Source organism: Panthera pardus, unplaced genomic scaffold (assembly GCF_024362965.1).
Source record: "Panthera pardus isolate Hobbes unplaced genomic scaffold, ASM2436296v1 HiC_scaffold_19, whole genome shotgun sequence".
In the NCBI taxonomy this organism is placed as follows: Eukaryota; Metazoa; Chordata; class Mammalia; order Carnivora; family Felidae; genus Panthera; species Panthera pardus.
In genome coordinates, this window is record NW_026526754.1 from 23,422,117 (window position 1) to 23,440,323 (window position 18,207).

The window sequence follows — 18,207 nt, forward strand, 5'->3', positions numbered from 1 at the left end:
ACTGACTGAGCCACCCAGGCGCCTCAGTTTCTTAGACGTGTATACGTTTTGGTAAAATACGTACAACGTAAAATTTACCGTCTTGACCATTTTTAAATGTGCGGTTCAGCGGTGCTAATACCTTGACCCTACTGTGCAACCATCCATCTCCGGAACTTTCCCGTCATCCCAAACAGAAACTCTGTCCCCGTTAAGCACTAACCCCCCATCCTCCTCACCCCAGCCCCTGGCACCCAACATCTTCCTCCTGTCTGTAGGGATTTCCTATTAGTGGAACCACGTGTGATTCTTGTCCTCTTTGTGACTGGCTTCTTTCACTGGACATGATGTCCTTAAGGTCCACCCAGCTCGTAGCAGGTGACAGAATTCCCTTCCTCTTTAAGGCTAAATGATATTCCGTTGCATGCGAAGGCCACATTTTGCTTACCCACTCATCTGTCAATGGAGGCTGGTTTCTTCTACCTTTTGGCTATCGCGAATAATGCTGCTACGAACACGGGCGGTGCGAATATCTCTTTGAGACCCTGCTTTCATTTCTTTTGGGTGTACCCAGAAGGGGGATTGCCGGAGCAAATGACCAGACCCCAATCTTGAAATCCCACAGGCATGTGTCTCCAGTGACGTAATTCAGTAGTAAGAGATAGGCCTATGACAGCAGATATTGTAGGGAAGACAGAACTGTCCCAACATCCCTTCAATCATAAGATATGTGTCTGAACTTGGGTTCCCCAGAAGCAGAGCCTGAGGCAAGGATTGGGCGTGGCCCCAGGAAGCACTGGTAGGGGAGTGGGGAAGTGAGGCAAGGAAGGGACAGGGGCAACAGATGTGCATTCATGAGGGGGTGACTTCTGAGGGCACTGGATTCAGCAACACCAGGGGGCCCTCAGAGATTCTAGAACATGCCTTGGAGTCACCCCACCCACTGGGCGAGGAGGTATTTAGCCTCTGATTCTAGGTCACAGTTGGCTGCGGGCTGCTCTGGGGTGAGAGGGGGTTGCTCTTCCTGGACAGGATGTGGGCTCTTGGGTGGGCACTGGCAGCCCCTGCCTCAGTACAGGTGGCCTTCAAGGCCCCCCAGGAAGCCCCCCCAACTCCAGCGGCTGGAGGAAGGGTATGCTTAGCTCCAAACTCCCCCCCCGGATCAGTGCCCTCCGCTTGGGCTTCTGCTCCCTCTCGCCGGGCAGGCACGTGGGCCTTCCTATGACTGCGAGAGACGGGCAGGGTTTGCTGTGCGAGTCAGAGAGCAAATCCTACAACACTGGACCAGACTGCAGGCACTGTCGATACCAGGCCGGCAACCGGGGGCCCAGGGGCACCTCTGCACTCGACGCTCCCACCGGACACACTTCCCCTGCACCTCGGAGCCTGTCCGGGCGAAGCCGGCGTGTGTGAGCAGGCCCCGCTGTGCCCCAGCGCCCCTCCACCACCTTGCTTTCCACTCGGGGAGTCTGGGGCCAGAGTCGGTGGGTCTCTGGGAGCAAAGCCTTCTCGGGGAGGCCACGGGCAGCGGCACGGCCTTGGGGGGCACCTACCTGACCGCGGTTTTCGTCTCTGTCTCCCGCGTCCAGAGACCAAAGAGCTAAGAGCTTCCCCGCCGGGCTGCACTTGAGGGATGGACTGTTGCAACTGTGGGGAGACGGGATTTAACATTTCAGAGACAGAAATGGCCATCCGAGAAAGCTAAAATGATGTGTTTTGGCCCTGTCTCTAACCTTTGGAACAGTGCCCAGCTTCCGACAGTCTGATGCCGTTCTGGGGGAGGAAACCTTGTGTTGAGGAAAAGCACATTTGCTTCTGTTCAGTGTTCTCTCTCGTTTTGCAACTTTCATTTCAGAGACCACAGACACGGCGTCTCTGAACAATTCTTCAGCCTCCCCCCGGACACCCAGGTGGTCAGAGCCGGCGCGTTCTTTCCAGGAAGACACAAGGAGGAAACGGTTCCTGAGAAACAGCTAGTCTGGCCTCTAAAATCCTCGTGGCTCTTTGCAAGAAAACACGTTCCCACAGTGACTGGAAAAAATTCTCCCAGTTAAGTCCTTTTTATCAGAAAGGGATATTACCCCCCAAGTGACCCGCTTGCAGAAAACAGACGTGTCCTGTGATTCACAGAAGGAACGTTGGCGGTGATTCCCCGGCTCTTTGAGAACAAGTCAACACAGGTCACTTTTAACGTTCCAGTTAGAATCTTGGGATCCGAATCCGGCGCAAAATGTGGTCTAATTTGGGAAATAAAAAAAAAAAAACAACCCAAAAAACAACTAGCACCATATTCTATGAAAAGCAGCTGGTTGAGTCCATTGCAAAGTCAATGCTGATGGGTTATTTGTAAGAATATCTGCCTGCTTTTTTCCCCTCTTACCACTCTTTTTAAGATTAGTGTTGTATTGACATGAATGTATGCAGTAAACATTCTTTTGAGAGAGAAAGAGACAGAGAGTGTGTGTGGGAGGGGCAGAGAGAGAGGGAGACAGAACCCCAAGCAGGCTCCAGGCTCTGAGCTGTCAGCGCAGAGCCCAATGTGGGGCTCGAACTCATGAATCATGAGATCATGACCTGAGCCGAAGTTGGGCACTTAACTGACTCAGCCACCCAGGTGCCCCTAAGATCTTATTTTTAGGTCATCTCTACACCCAGCGTGGGGCTCTTACAACCCTGACATCAAGAGTCGCACGCTCCCCCAACTGAGCCGGCCAGGTAGATGCCCCACGAACATACACGTTTTTGGTCGGAATGACGGTGACTCAAGTCACAGAAGGGAAGTAGGATTGGGGCTCACTGAGTCCCTGGTAACCTTGAGCCACTCTTTGAATCTGGCCTCTGTTTCTTCATTTGTAATACAAGTGGTCTCAACTAAGTTGTCTTTCTCGTGCTACTGCTTATGGAGAAGAAAATTAACGTCGTTGGGGCACAGATTTATGCGACGAGTGCCTAGAGCAGCACTGTCCAGAACCTTCCGTGATAACGGCAATGTTCTCTGTACCCCACGTGAGTGCTCTCCGCTTGGGCAGCTGCGGGCCACATTGGGGAGAGCAACGGAGGGACTGGGTTTTAAAACCCATACAATTTAACTCACTTGAAAGGTCAGTGGCCACATGTGGCTGGTGACGTGGTACTTAGAAAGCCTGCAAGCTGGCGAACAGAGCAGGCCTCGGTTTTCTCAACAGAAAAAGAGAACGTTGGATAGATTAGGGCTTCTCAAAATCTTCCACCAAAGTGCAACGTTACAGTCGGAATCTGGTTAGGAAAACAAGCCACTCCAAGTATTTCAAAGACAGGGACTCAGTGTAGGGAACTGGGTGTTTTCAAAGCCTCCGGAAACCCCGGGGAGGGGGGTGTGTGGAATCAGGAGAGGCTGGACCCAGCCTTCGGGTTTGTTACCCTAAGTGCAATTCAAAGACTCAACAGGTTGGTGCTGCCCAGAATGGCAAGGGAACACGGGGACCGTCACAGAAACTCCCATGTGCCAAAGCCCGCGAATGCTCTGAGGCCGCCAGCAAAGCGGGAGTGGCTTCTGCCTTCCGAAGGTCACGGGAGAGTTTCCCGTGGGCGGCACGCATGCAGCAGACAGAGCTCTGCAGCCGGGAGCCGGGAGAATCCTGGATCTGTCGTCTAGCCCCCAGGCGATACCCGGCAAACGCTTCTAACGCCACCGGAGGGTGAACGTGTGCCCCGAGATGGGAGGGGGTGCCGCGTGGTGGGGTCCTGCCCCACGGACAGGACTGACATCTGTGCCCTTGCCTGCTCGAGGTCTGTGCTCCATCTCCTGGCGACAGCGCTGTGGTCTTCCACGGGCGCCATCCCTCCCCTACACTCAGTCCACTCCCTGTGGGTTGGCTGCTTTATGTTTGTGTCCAGAAGTGGCCTGGGGATTCAGGCTGGGCAACGAGACGATTAGCTCACATGCCTCCTGCCAGAGGGCTGGGGTCAGGGATGGATATGAACCCATTTAAATCAAAGAGACTCAGTGGTCATGGACCACTGGGTAAGGAATTTCTCTGTTTGCCTGGGGGCGCTTAAGGAGATAGGATGCAAGGCAGGAGCTTAGGCAGCCATCCTGCCTCCATGAGGGCAGTTTCTGACTGTCAGTAGAGCCAACAGACGGGAAAGCAGAGGTAACAGATGGGGTTATGGTGTGAATGCTGTATCCTCCCAGATTCCCATATTGAAATCCCGAGTCTCAAAGGGGTGGTATTAGGGCTTGGGGCCTTTGAGAGATGATTAGGCGGTGGGGATGGGGCCACCACTAATGGGATGACTGCTCTAGTGACAGGGACCCCACAGGGCTCCCAGCCCCTTTCACCCTGCGAGGACACGGTGAGAAGGTGTCCCACTGCAGCCCAGGAGAGGCTCCTACCAGAGCTGCTTAATCACTTTTCACAAAAAAAGAATTAGAAAGCAACGTAGCACATAGGTTATTGACTCTGGTAACACTTGGTACACTTCTTTACTTAAACTGGATTCAAAGCACTTAGAGACGGTGTCTGGGGTATCCTTCCTGCTCTCTGCAAAGTGAAGAGAATGCAAATATTTGCTATGTCTTATTGTTAGCAGAGAGGAAACCTGCATCCAGGAGAATAATAGTAAAATAAACTCTTAATAATAATAAAATAAACTCTCCAAACTTCTACACAGAACTAGCAGGTGAGTTTCAAAAAAACGCTTTGGTAGTTTACTTTATTTAAAATACTTCCCTCCACCCCAACAGCAAAATTAATTATTTTAATGAATTAAAAAATTAATTAATGAAAATTAATATGTATTTGCAAAAAGTTCAAGCATTACAGATGTATAGCAGATTTTACTTCTTAAATTGCTCATTCAAGTCACTTTCCGGGATTTTAAACTATAATTTTATGCTAATTATTTTTTATCCACTTATATTTTATTTAAACATGTTCTTTTTTTTTTTAATTAAAATTTTTTTTAACGTTTTTTTATTTTTATTTTTGAGACAGAGAGAGACAGAGCATGAACGGGGGAGGGTCAGAGAGAGGGAGACACAGAATCGGAAACAGGCTCCAGGCCCCGAGCGGTCAGCACAGAGCCCGACGCGGGGCTCGAACTCACGGACCGTGAGATCCTGACCTGAGCCGACGTTGTCGGCTTAACTGACGGAGCTACCCAGGCGCCCTTTTTTGTGTTTTTTTTTGTTTTTTTGTTTTTAACAAAACTCTTGGCCGTGTCTAACTTCCTTCAGCTGCTATGGTCCTCACGGAACAAGCAAACCACGGCCCCTTGAACACGAGCTGCCAGTTCAGAGCCTGCGGTAACTACTCATGTCACCTCCGCCATCTCTCGGTCCCGGGGACAATCCTAATCTACCCGCAGCCCACGGGCTGACGTGCTCAGCCTTGCCAAGCGTCCACGTGCCGGCAGGGTAGCCAGAGGGCTCCCGGAACTTGGGAGTGCCTCTTCCTGTTTGACTCTCGGGACAAACACAGTCTGAATCTAAGACAGCAGAGCGGGAAGAGAAGCACCTTCTTCCCCTGGATGGTGAGAAGTCGCCCATGTGACCTTTGGAGTCGCCATATTGTTTTCTCAAAACCCGGGGAAAAGGACCATCTTGATGTTACGTGGCTTCAGTTCTGGAAGGCCTCCCGGAGCCCTGCCTTCACGCCCCTGCTCCCGCTGTCTGCGGGGTCTCTCTCTCCGTCCAAGCCCTACGCCTCCCTGTAGCCCGGGTGTCCGCATTCTGCCTTGACTTCCTGCCCTGGCCCCAGCTTCCCGTGGGGAACGTGATCCCCATGCCGTGGGCGAGGGCTCCCAGCTGAGCTCTCAAGGGGTGTTTCCCATCATCCCCTGTGGAACGTCCAGCCTCCTCATGACAAGAGGTGTCGCTTCTTCAGCTTGAGTCTCAGGGCGAAAACCTGGACAGGTCCCTGGAGATGGCCCGCTGAGCCATGCAGGAATCTGCGTCAGGTTCCTCGTCCCCTTTCCATCTCCTGCTATAAAGGCCACAGGTCAAATAGGCTTTAGCAGCCCACCAATCCCCCCCCGCCCCGCCCCCGCCACCTGCCTTGAAGTCACTAGAGGCTGGGGGAGCCCTTCTTGGCTGAGGGCATGAAAACAAGTCTTCTGGAAGGATTTATGGGATGCTTTTCTGGTCTTCACTAAATTTTCCCCTTCACCCTTCTTTTTATCTTGAATATGGGTATGATGTCTGGAGCCACAGTCACTCTGTGTGTCATGAGGCGTGGCAGAGAAAACCACAGAGACACGGGATCTGTCTACCAACAGTGCTGGACCACTGACCACACTGTCTCCTCTAGCCTTCTGGTCTTGTGAGAAAATGAACCTGATTATTTATTTATGTGAAGTTTATTTATTTATTTTGAGAAAGAGACCAGGGGAGGGGTAGGGGGTGGGGTTGGGGGAGAAAGAGAATCCCAAGCAGGCTCTGTGCTGTCAGCACAGAGCCCGACTCGGGGCTTGATCCCACGAAACGTGAGATCGTGACCTGAGCGGAAATCAAGCATCAGGCGCTTAGCTGACTGAGCCACGCAGAAGCCCCAAATCTCATTTTTTAAAGCCGCTGTGGTGAGTTTTCCATTGTCTGCTGTAAACACGCTCTTAAAGGACACACGTGCTTAATAAATACGACGTATGCGTATAATGGAATATAGCAGAGCCATTAAAGGGATGACAATGCAATTACCTTTACTGATGCCAAGAAGTTATCATGATACATTATGTGGGGGGGGGGGGGGTCCCAAAGAGCATTTTTACAATCACGTACATAAGAGAACATACAAACATACACACCCACACTTACGTTCGTGAATTTCTATTTGTAAGAGAGAAAGTCTGGAAACATAAACAGAAAATGTGGGAGTGTGGTGGGATTTAAGGGTGTGTCTTTTTTTCCTCTCGGGGCTCTAGCCTCCGAAAATGACAAGATCTGAGGGTCATCTGGCACCTGAGACGTGGGCATTGAGTCCCCGCTGGGCAAACACGTGGCCCTCCCCCGCAGAGGCGCCGGCCTCGGCCCCAGACATGCCATTTTAGTGCCACAGTCACATGGCCCATTTGGAAAGGCCCGTCCCTGGTTTCCTTCTGTCACCGGCAAATACCGAAACGTCGACATGGAATGGTTCGGTTGCACCTGTCTGGGGAACGGGGGTCAGCAGCCAGCAGACAGTCGGGGCTCCGGTCTCGGCCAGCTGGGGGAAGCACCTCGAGCTGTTGGGGTGAGCCTTAACTGGGCTGTAGGCTCAAGGCTGTTTATGGTTGTCCCCGACTGCAGGGCGACCGGGGGCATTGCCGGCTTGGCGTGCTGGGTACGGCGAGATGGGCGTCCGGGAACGGAGACGCGGGGAGGCACGAAAGGACATGCACAGACACTGTACTGCAGCGGAAGTAGCAGCCGCGGCCCCGCGCCAACCCCACCCCCCACCCCGTGACACAGTGAGGGACTAACTCAGGAGCTTGTCAACAGTGGGAAGCTGGTGGGCCGGTTAGCAAGAATAAAGCAGGTTAGCCCGTTAATGCGACTCTCCACACTAGAGGTCAGCTCTGGGAGCACGGGGACTGTTCCTGGGCTCCCAGAGGGGAACAGAGGCGGGGGCAGCTCCCCTCCACCCCGCTGCACGCACAGCGCCATCGGCCTCACTCGTGGTGCTGGCGACACCCCTTGGCTCCTTGCCCTCACACCAGCTGCATCTGTTCTCAGACCTCCACTCCCCACAACAGGGCCGTCCAGGAGAACTTTCTGCAACCATGGAATGTTCTAGAACCGCACCGTCCCGTGTGGTCGCCACATGTGGCTATGGGAGCACTCGAAATGTGGCTGGTGTGACTGAAGAGCCGAGTGTTTACTTTCATCCAGTTTTAATGATTTTAATTTAAATAGCCCTGCGTGGCCGGTGGGTTCTGTGTTGGACAGGGGGACCCGAGGCCGCTGGTCCTTGTTCCCCGACACCAAGGCAAGTGCCTGGCAGAGAGCAAACCATGCAGTCAATGACGACCTGGTCTGATCTGCTTCCTTCCTGCTAATTTGTTCAGATCCTAGACTTGCCAGAGTGAAGTGGAAGCTTCTCTCCTCAGCATGTGCCCCTTATCTCCCTGAATGATGTTGACGGGCCAGGCCCCGTCTGAGTCTACTCTCTGGACACCTAAAAATAAACAGTAACTCTTCAAAATAACAAAATGTGCAGTTACTGCTCAAAATTTTCAAATGGCCTCATCTATATCTGTCTATGTCATCCATAACTGTATCTACATCATCTATCATCTGTGTTGATATCATCCATTACCTTTGTCTACACACTATCTACCTGTTTTATCCATCCATCCACCCCTCCATCCCTCCATCCCTCCCTCCCTTCCTCCCTCCATCCCTCCATCCCTCCATCCCTCCCTCCCTTCCTCCCTCCATCCCTCTATCATCCCTCCCTTCCTCCCTCCCTCCATCCATCCACCCATCCATCCATCTGCCCATCCATCCACCCATCCCTCCCTCCCTTTCTCCTTCCCTCCCTCCCTCCATCCATCCCTTCCTCCCTCCCTTCCTCCCTCCATCCTTCTATCCATCCATCCCTCCATCCACCCCTCCCTTCCTCTCTCCATCCATCCCTCCCTCCATCCCTCCCTTCCTTCCTCCATCCCTCTATCATCCCTCCCTTCCTCCCTCCCTCCATCCATCCACACATCCATCCATCTGCCCATCCATCCACCCATCCCTCCCTCCCTCCCTTCCTCCATCCATCCATCCATCCATCCATCCATCCATCCATCCATCCCTCCCTCCCTCCCTTCCTCCCTCCATCCATCCCTCCCTTCCTCCATCTCTCCATCCATCCCTCCCTTCCTCCCTCCCTCCCTCCCTCCATCCATCCACCCATCCATCCATCCACCCATCCATCCATCCCTCCATCCATCCCTCCCTTCCTCCATCCATCCATCCATCCATCCATCCATCCATCCCTCCATCCATCCCTCCATCCATCCCTCCCTTCCTCCATCCATCCATCCATCCATCCATCCATCCATCCATCCATCCAATATATGGATGTTATCTATCTATCCACCCATTTGTATCTATCTATCTATCTATCTATCTATCTATCTATCCTCTATCTATCATCTGTCATTTCCAGCCAGCCATCATCTATTCAAGTCAGGATGTAAGCAAGGTCCACACACATTACACGTGACGTCAGCACCCCACTCTTCATTACTAGGCTGTTGGTCTCACCCTCGGAGCAGAGATGTGACTGTAATTGGGGACCCTCCCGTTTCCCACGCTGGCTCACTTGGGGAGGGATGACTCCCTCGCCCCATGTCCTGTCCGCCGCCTTATCTCTCCATCGGTTGTTGAGGATGCGCTTGCCAAGCTTGGAGCCCAGAGCCCAGAGCTGGCAGCCGGACCATCTGATACGACGCCCTCGGGGAGATTTCAGCACCTCGTCATCCTTGCCGTCCCGGCTCCAAGCACTCGGCCCAGCCCACTGCCAAGCACAGCCGTCAGGCCCCACAGCCCTGTTTCACATGCTCGGACACGGCCAGGCCACGTCTAGACAATCCCCAGCACCCAGGAAAACACCCCAGGTCCGGTCAGACTGGATTGAGCCTGACTTCCCGGAGGCCAGGAGCCCATTTCGGCACCGATAGCCCTGAGTGCAGTTTTCGGGACTCGTTGCTCCAGAGGGCGGCCCTTCCCACTGAGACAGGGGACTGGAAGGCGGCCCAGCTGGGCAACAGATTTCCATGAGAGCAGTTCGCTGTTTTCTTTTCTCAAAAGGTGAAACTGTTGTTCCAGTTCCTCTGTCTGGCACCCCTCTCCTGCCCCTTCCGTCACACCTGTTTCATCAAAGCCTGGCACAGTTCTAGCCGTACTATTTACCGTGTGCGTAGAATGCCTGCTTCGATCCTCAACGGTGACTGCTGTGTCTTATCATTCCTGTCGTATGTGGATGAGGAAGGGAGCCCACAGAGGTTAAGTCACTTGCCCAAGGTCACACAGCAGACCTGGGGTTTGAGCCTCAGTCTTTTGAACCCAAAGTTAGGAAGGAACTGATTGTTCAACAGACCCTTCTCCTTCCTGGACGGGGAGCCCCTGGGACATTCAGAGGTGGGGGAGTGGCAGAGCCGGGACGGAGCCTGGGAGGACCCCAGGGATGCTATGGGGACAGGGACCCTCTCCACAAGGCCCTGCCCAGCCTGTGGGCCAGGCTGCCAGGGGTCCTTTGGCCCCTCTGCAGCCTGAGCTCCATGTGCCATGAGGACAGAGTCTTCTTGGGATGTTCCTCACGTATCTCATCCCAGAGAGTAAAAACTGGTGGCCACCTGCCTCCAGGGCTCTTGACTGAGCCTGAATCCCAGTCAAGGCCCCAGGATGCACGTACCACCACCACCCCCCCCCCGTCACCGATGAGGAAACTGAGGCTCACAGAGCACAGGGACCCACCCAAGGCCCCGCGGCCAGGGATGGGATTCAAAGCCGGGGGCTCCCGGGTGTGTTTGTACCCATTGGAGTAGCCACTCTCCGCTCCGACTGAAGCACGTTAGAACCGACCGCAGAGCGTCCGAAAAATACAGACGCCTTTGGACTCCTAGAGACTCACGAACAATTCGTCCGGGGTGGGGTCTCAAAGCTCCCCAAAGCTTCTTGCGTTCAGCCAGGGTCTAAGACCCCGATGCTTACGGTGGGGTCCCCGGGCTGACAGCATCCCCCGGGAGCTTGCTGGAAACGCAGCCCCCGCCCCACCCAGACCCTCTGAATGGTCAGAAGCTGCATTTTCAACAGACCCCTAAGTGCCTTCCCCGCTTGTCGTGCCAACGGGAATCACCAGGAGCCTTAAAAACAACCAGCCCTCCTCCTGACTCTACCCCACCCCTGGGCTCAACTTAATCCATGGGTCTAGGGTGTGACCCAGCTCTGGCCCTGGGGGTGGCCCTGCTGAGCTGCAAAGCTGAGGACGGCTAGCTCGGGGTCACTTGTTAAATTAGACTTCCAAGAACGGGTGGTCCTCAGAGTGTCCCTTTCTTTAATGTGGAAAATATCTGCATTTATTAACTGAACGAATGAAAAGAAGTCGCGACACAAAGTGACTGCTTTCTAGGGCTATCACCTCTCACCCACTTTGTCCGGATTTGGGATGTCCCTAGCCACCCGCTTCTCCCTGCCAACCTGGGAAGAGCGGGCACTCCGCCAGGACACGTGAACTTAGGGAAAAGTGAATCTTGTCAGGAAAATGGTAACTTCGGGGAACACAGTTCTGGAACGCTTCTGGCTAATGGATTGTAAAATCAATTGAATGACTCATAAGCAGTGTGTGTGTGTGTGTGTGTGTGTGTGTGTGTGTGTGTGTGTTTTAATGAAATAGAATAGAATAAACAAGACTAGAATAGAATAGAGAATTCCAGACCACATCAGAAGTGGCAAGAATATGGTTTTGGTTATACTGGGGTGAGGTGCGAAGCATGTTTCTCATCGTGCGTGTGGTACAGGCAGGAACAGAAATCCACCCCGGGGGGGCATTTTTATGACATGTTCTCTCTTACCCATCATGATCATCCTACGCCGTGGGTATTCTTCTTGTCTTATTTTAAGGGGAGGAAGCGGGGGACAAGAGGGCTTCTGTGAGTGTCATAAAGCTGCAGAACCAGTAAGGGGGAGACAGCACCGACCCTGTCCACCTGCTCGTCCAAAGCCGTGCCCCCGGCTGCCCCTGTGGCACCGAGAACGGGAGAGAGTAAGGCTTCATGGTGGCTGAGCCTCTGGAGCCTAAATGCCCCTGTCCACTTACAGAAACCGCCAACCACGGTCACAGGGCAGGGATTACACTCTAAGGACCCGTTTGTGGAGAAGACAGTGGACCTCCATGCTTCAGGAAACATCTTGGCTGCGTTTGCGCGGGGTCCTCCGACAGAGTCCACCCTGGGAGCGGCGGGCGGCCTCGTGGGAAGCCCACCCGAACCCTCGACCTTGGGATTCTCCTGTCGGTCTGTGACTTCGTCTCCGCTCGACCAAAGGCACTCATCCCTGTAGTCTCTCTTCCCGGCATCGTCACTATGGATCGGCCCCACGTCTGCAATCACCGGTTCCAACATCCACTAGGACCACAGGCTCTTCTTCTACCTCCCTAGCCCCGATGCAGGGACCCCTCATCCTCACTGAGGCTTCCGTGTCCTGACTTCTCTTCTTCGTTCCTGACGGTCAGTCCCTTCCTGCCCTTCCTTTTTTTCCTTCCCGGCTAGAGTCTCCACGGTCTAGCACTTTGATGTGTGGCTTACCAACACACTCAACGTGAGCGGCTCCTAGGAGCCGGAAAAGGCAAGGAAAGGAAGAGGAAATGAATTCTTCCCCGGAGCCTCTAGAAGGAATGCAGCCTGGCCAACACCTTAACTTCAGCTCCGGAGAGCCGGTGCCGGACGACTGACCTCCAGAACCGTGTGAGAGCAGATCTCTGTTGTTTGAAGCCGCCAAGCTGCTGGTCGTTGCAGCAGCAACAGGAGGTTGACACGGTCCTCTGCCTTTGTGAAGTTACGTTACGGTCTGTGGCACGGGCGTTGGGTGCGGCTGGCGGCCTGCCTGACCCCTGGGTCCCACGTCTACTTGTACACGCCCTTCCTCCAGAGGCTGGACGCACCTGCTCCTTCTCCAGAATGGCCGGAGCCACCTCACCTGGAGGGGCCTGGGGCTCGTGGGCCTCGTCCCAACACCAGGGCAGCCTGTGGCCCACGGCCAGCGAGTGAGAGGTGCCACGGTCCGGGTCCACCGAGCGACCGGGTGCCGCGGACGCTCCAGGGCTCCTGGGGGCCAGGCTGGGGCCCCCGCACCCTTGCTCTGCTCTGCTGTTCCCCTGCACACCCCCCACCCCCCGCCTGCTTCCTTCCCTCCTCAGATGGTCTCCTGAGATCACTACTGGGACAGTGAGACAGGACGCCATCTAAAGATTAAGCCACGGCCTCTTGGTAGCCAACGAAGTGCACCCAAGAGTCCCGAACCCAGAGCCGTCCCGCCCTGTGTGGCCGAGGTAGCCTCCGAACGAGAACGTGAAGGAACATTCTAGTTGCTAATTAGTTGCTGGAAAGGGAAGCACGTCGAACCCCAACAACAGCCACAATGGGCCGAGCATCGGCTGGGTTTCGAGGTCTCTGCACGTTTCCACTTTTCTTCCACAAGGTGACTGGGGTCATTCACTCCCATTTTCGGACCAGCATCTTGGGGCCGAGAGGGGCCAAGTAATCCCACCAGGGTCAAACAGCCACTGTCTGGGAAGGCAGGGACGTCCACCCTGGTCGTGCCAGCTCCCCCGTCTGCACACTCTTCCTCCAGACACGCTGTCTCTCGCACTCCTGTCCTTGCTCAGAAGTAAAGGGTCCTCGTGGGTTTACGAGATGATGAGATTCGTTCGGGTGAATGAAATGTTCTGGACTCTCCACGGAGGCCAGAGAATTACAAGGGCCCTTGGCTTTGGGAAGGCTCAGGCCCCGCGGTTCAAACATGTCACTTCCCAGAGGACACTTCCCAGCCAGACCCTCGGAAACTAAGCCGACGAGGTCATGAGTTTGAGGAGGCAGCGCAAAGAGAGCAAAGGTCCCGGTCTCGAACCAGCCCTGGGTCGTGAAAGTGGTGAACGGGGACTTGGGAGCCGAGGGCGGCAGAAACCCGCCCCCCCCACATGTTGTGAAGTTAAACACACACGTATTCAACCCAGCATTTCACTCTGAGGGGTCACCCAAAGGGAATGAAGACCTGTGTCCCCGCACAAACACTTGCTCATTGCTAACAACCCACGTCGGGAGGAGCCCCAGGGTCCACACACGGGGGAGTGGACAGACACAGCGGGGCACGTCCACACAGTGGAGTAGCACTCAGCAGTAAAGAGGGGCCAGCTACGGCACACGCAGCCAGAAGAAGGCATCCCGGGGACTGTGCTAAGGGAGGAAGCCAGACACCCAAGGGCCGGTACTGTGTCTCAGGATGAAAGAGATTCTAGACAAAGCAAAGCCAATCAGTAGTGAGAGCCTGGGGCCAGGGATGGGGACGGTGGGGGCTGATGCCAAAGGGGGCCCCTGCAGGTCCCTGATGTGATGGAACGTCCCACATCTCAACTGGGACAGGGCTCACCTGACCGCACACACGCGTCCAAGTTTATCAAGCTGCACACGTAAGACAGGCGCCTTCTATTTTTCGTAAATTACATCCTGAAAGAGTTGATTTGAAGAAATAGGCCCGCTCGCAGACAGATCTGGGTGTGAGTGGAGAGGGCCTCCGACAGTGACAGAGCTGGGGCAAGTGTGTGAGCCCCTGGGGGTTGGTTTGCCCCCTGGAGGGCAGGACGCTGAGGGGGCGGTGGGGTCGCTGGGCCTGGGACTCTGAAGCGGCCTCTGTCTCTGCAGCCACTGCCCAGCACGATGGGGTGCGGCCTGGCCTCCAGAGTACGCGGCCAGAAAATCCCAGTTCCCAGGCTGCCCTGGGTCCTGGCGGGAGCTCCCAGGGTGCACCTCTGTGTTCCCAGGTCCATCCGCGGTGCCCTTCAGGGCTCCTCGATCTGGCCTCTCCCTCTGGAGTCTCCTGTCAAGGAACCAAGGCCCTCTCTGCCCCTGGCCACTCCCAAACTTGTGTGTCTTTTCACTCTGGGTTGGAATCCCGACTTTTCCGTCTCCTCTACAGGCGTGGACCCCCTTGTCCCCACGTCTGCAGCTCACTTCTGTAGAGGCCGAGCTGGAGCCCCAGTCCGCGGTCCGGGGACAGGCGCCTTCCCAGCCCCGGCCCTCCTGCCAGGTGATTTCAATTTGCCGTGACCTTGAACAAAGCATTGTTCCCTGTGAATCATATGTGCATCCGGTTGCATTTTAATTACCGACTCTGGTCCGAGAGAAACCCAGAGCAGCCCCCGAAGGCCTGGTTCCTGCCACCTTCTCTGCTCGCCCACAGCCTCCCGGGGGCTGAGGCCTCCAGCCCTTCTGGCCCCGTCCAGGCGCTGGGAGGTTTACGGAGCCGAAGCGGTCCTGACCGTGGCTGCACGCTTTCGTGGGGCAGGTTGATAGCACCCGGGCCACGTGGACGCTGTGCAGACGCCGTCCATCCGACCCTCACGCCGGCAGCGTGGGCCCCTGACGCCGGCCGCGTGGTCGGATTTGAGTCCTTCACCCTTCAGGTGTTCTCGGTAGCACGGCTGCATAATCAACGACTCTAACACTGAGTGGCTTGTGACAACGGGGGGCTTTTCCTCTGCCTATGAGTCTGCAGGGTTCGCGGGGACCGCTGGTCTCTGCTCCGTGCCTCATCTAGACGGCGTCTCCCTGTCTTCGCACAGCCTCCCCAATGGTTCGCTCCAGCATGCCGGCCACGAGGAAGCCGGATTGCCCACGAGGTGGCTCAGGGCTCCGGGTGTTCTGACAGCCCAGGGCAGAAGCTGTAGGACTTTTGTGGCCTAGCCTCAGAGGTCACCTGTGTCGCCTAGGACCAGCCCTGACTCGGGGCCCGCCCACAAGGCACGGGTCACGGGGGGGCCCGTGTGCGCCAGGTCCTGGGCTAGCTGTGAACTAACCAGAGGGGGCCAACACTAAACACAAGAACACCCACCGAACCGAGTGGCGGAAGGTGCCGGGAAGGCAAATGTGGCAGGACCAACGACGGGGGACGGTGGGCAGTGAGTGATGCCACACAGGGGAACGGGGATAGCCTCTCAGAGGGTGGGCGTCTGAGCGAGGTCCGAGGAGCATGGGGAGGGAGGCTTTCTGGGGAAGAACTCCCAGGCAGAGAGAGTGGAACAGCCAGTGCCAAGGTCCTGAGGCAGGTATGACCCTGGGGCCCTGTTTGAGTGCGACCGGCAAGGTGGTCAGTGTTTGTGGGAACTTGCCAAGACCTTGAGCGCAGAGTGAAGCGGGAAGCCCCTGGAGGGCAGAGGGACCACACGTGCCAGGTTCTGCAAAAGTCACCGTAACTCAGAGCGTGAGGGGCTAAGGGACCAGCTCCCTGCAGTCCTCATTTTCCGGGTGAGCACGCTGGCTCAGAGGCTCCGAGGCAGATCCTTCCTGCTGTTCCCTCCACCTGCAGCCCCCCAGGCCTCACCCTTGCTGGTCAGGCTCATCGGGGGCAGCTCCCGATGAGTCCAGCCGCTGCAGGAGGGCTGGTGCCAATGCTGAAGACTGAGCGACACGGCCGGTGTGGGGCAGGTGACGGTGACCCCGGGGCGCGAGAGGCCGCGGGGGTGGACCCCGACCGATGGGGCCGGCAGAGGCGTTGGTGATGCCGAGCCTGAGCCTGGCCTCCGTCTCGGGTGTGGCCGCCCTGCGACCTTTTGAGAGCTCGTGAGCTCCCACAGATTTGGAAAATGTGTCTCTAGTAAAGGTGAGGGGCCAACACGACGGTAAAAACCTCCGACAGGCTGAGCACTGCAGGCTGCCCCCCGGAGCACGGGCTTTACCATTGTGTGTTGGTTACGTGGCCGCTGGCTTGGAAGAACATGGCCGCCTTGCGTGTGCGCTTCTAGAAGGGGAGGCTGGCGAGGGTGGCGGGGGGTCCGAGCTCCGCGTGACCTCCACCTCCCACCAAACGTGTCGAGCGTGGCACCCAGTCCTTGCTAGGACGGAGATGCGCTCGACAGAGGCGTGTATAACGCCGAGCGCCGTGACCGGGGAAGTGGGGATACAGACGGGGCCCCCTCGGCGGCACTGCCCGGTCCTGCGCCCCTTCTCCCCGTCAGCATCCCCGGAGATTTGTGGGACCCCTCCCCCTGCCAGTGAGGCCACAGAAAGCCGGGGGCTCCCAGAGGAGGAATAATTGCACCCCACCCTGCAGGGCACCTTGGGAGGAGGTTGAATTCTAGGGTGAGACCGAGCAGTCGGGGTACCTGTCTCCTCCCTAAACGTTTACAAGGTGGCCCTAAGGGTGTGTTTTAAGGAAGTCTGGCTTTAGCACAAAGTGGTTTGCATCCCTAAGACAAAATGCTGGCATTTAACCCAAACAACTTTGGAGAGATTTGTTTTCTTCTCTCTTTTTGGGAAAAGAGAAGTCATCGATGGGGCAAACACAGATGTGTTTGGTGTTTAAGGCAGTCCGCAGCGCGTGCGGCTTTGCCCGGAAGTCTCCCGGCCGGAAGCGGCCCTCAGGGTGCTCATCGCCGCTGTAAATGGAAGGCAGCTGATGACAGAGAGTGTCAACGTTCGATTCCGGGGTTCAGTGGCTTGGGACATCGGCTGGATGTTTCCGCGTGATCCTTTAACATCGGGGTGTGCAGAGAAGGGACTCTAAGTTCTGTGGTGAAAACCCAGAGGCCAGCTCTGTCATCGGCCCGAAACTACGGTCAGATTCCTACTTCTACGTTATTAACAAGGCTTTTCGCGACACTTCCCATTTCAGCCCTTTACATGCATGAGAATCACCGCCCCTGACACAGCACGCGTGTCCGGCCGCACGCTCCCTGGTGGCTGTGCCAGCCGACCGCGGCCACCGCTCTGCTCCCAGGGACCACTGCTCTGGTCCCTGCCGGGGACCGTGACTGGCGTGAGCCTCGCGGTGTGGTGGCTGAGGCTGAGCCGCGGAAGGTGAGGTGAAGCCGCGGGAAGGCGTCCTGCTCTCCAGCCCCACCTGAGGTCCCCACCGACGTCAACCGCTAGCCAGGCGAGCCGGACGACCCACAGGTGGCTCCAGCCCCCACCTCGAGGGGTCCTGGGTGACGCCGTGTGGGGACAGCAGTGGACGGCCCCTGCTGATCTCTGCACGATGCATGGATTCGTGAGCAAAACAAACACTATCATTGTCTGAAACTGCCACGTTTTGGAGAGGCTTATCATGCAGCCGGAGACAATTTTGATCTCAACTGTAAGTCGTCTCATGAGACAATCAGTTTGGTTTTGATCGTGCATTTGAAAACACAGAAGAAAAGTTTTTTAAATCAAGGGTGAAATTCGCGAACAAAATCATTTTAAAGTACAATTCGGTTGCATTTAGCACATTAACAGTGTTGTGAAAACATCACCTCTCTCCCGAGTTCCAAAATATTTTCATGCCCCAAGAGCAAACAGTGTTTGTTAGCAATTGCTTCCCATTGCCCCCTCCTGGCAGCCACCCACCCACCTGCACTCTGTGTCTGGATCTCCCTGTTCTGGACGTTTCACGTGAGAGGAACCCTACGTATGCGGCTTTCTTTTCGCAGGCTGCTTTCAGCGGGCATAACGCTTTCAGGGTTCAGCCCTGTGGCGGCCGGTGTCAGTGTTTCCTTCCTGACTGTCGCTGAGTGACATCCCAGCATA

At 55.7% G+C, this 18,207-nt stretch overlaps 1 long non-coding RNA gene across 1 annotated transcript in view; it reads right to left on the bottom strand.

The window, feature by feature from the left end:
* Positions 1 to 1,492: 1,492 nt before the first annotated feature.
* Positions 1,493 to 18,207, bottom strand: part of LOC109245571 (uncharacterized) — a 125,477-nt gene continuing 108,762 nt past the window's right edge. Inside the window, exon 3 of the long non-coding RNA XR_002070957.2 lies at positions 1,493 to 1,626. This is a non-coding gene — a long non-coding RNA (uncharacterized LOC109245571). The remainder of the gene's footprint in view (positions 1,627 to 18,207) is intronic.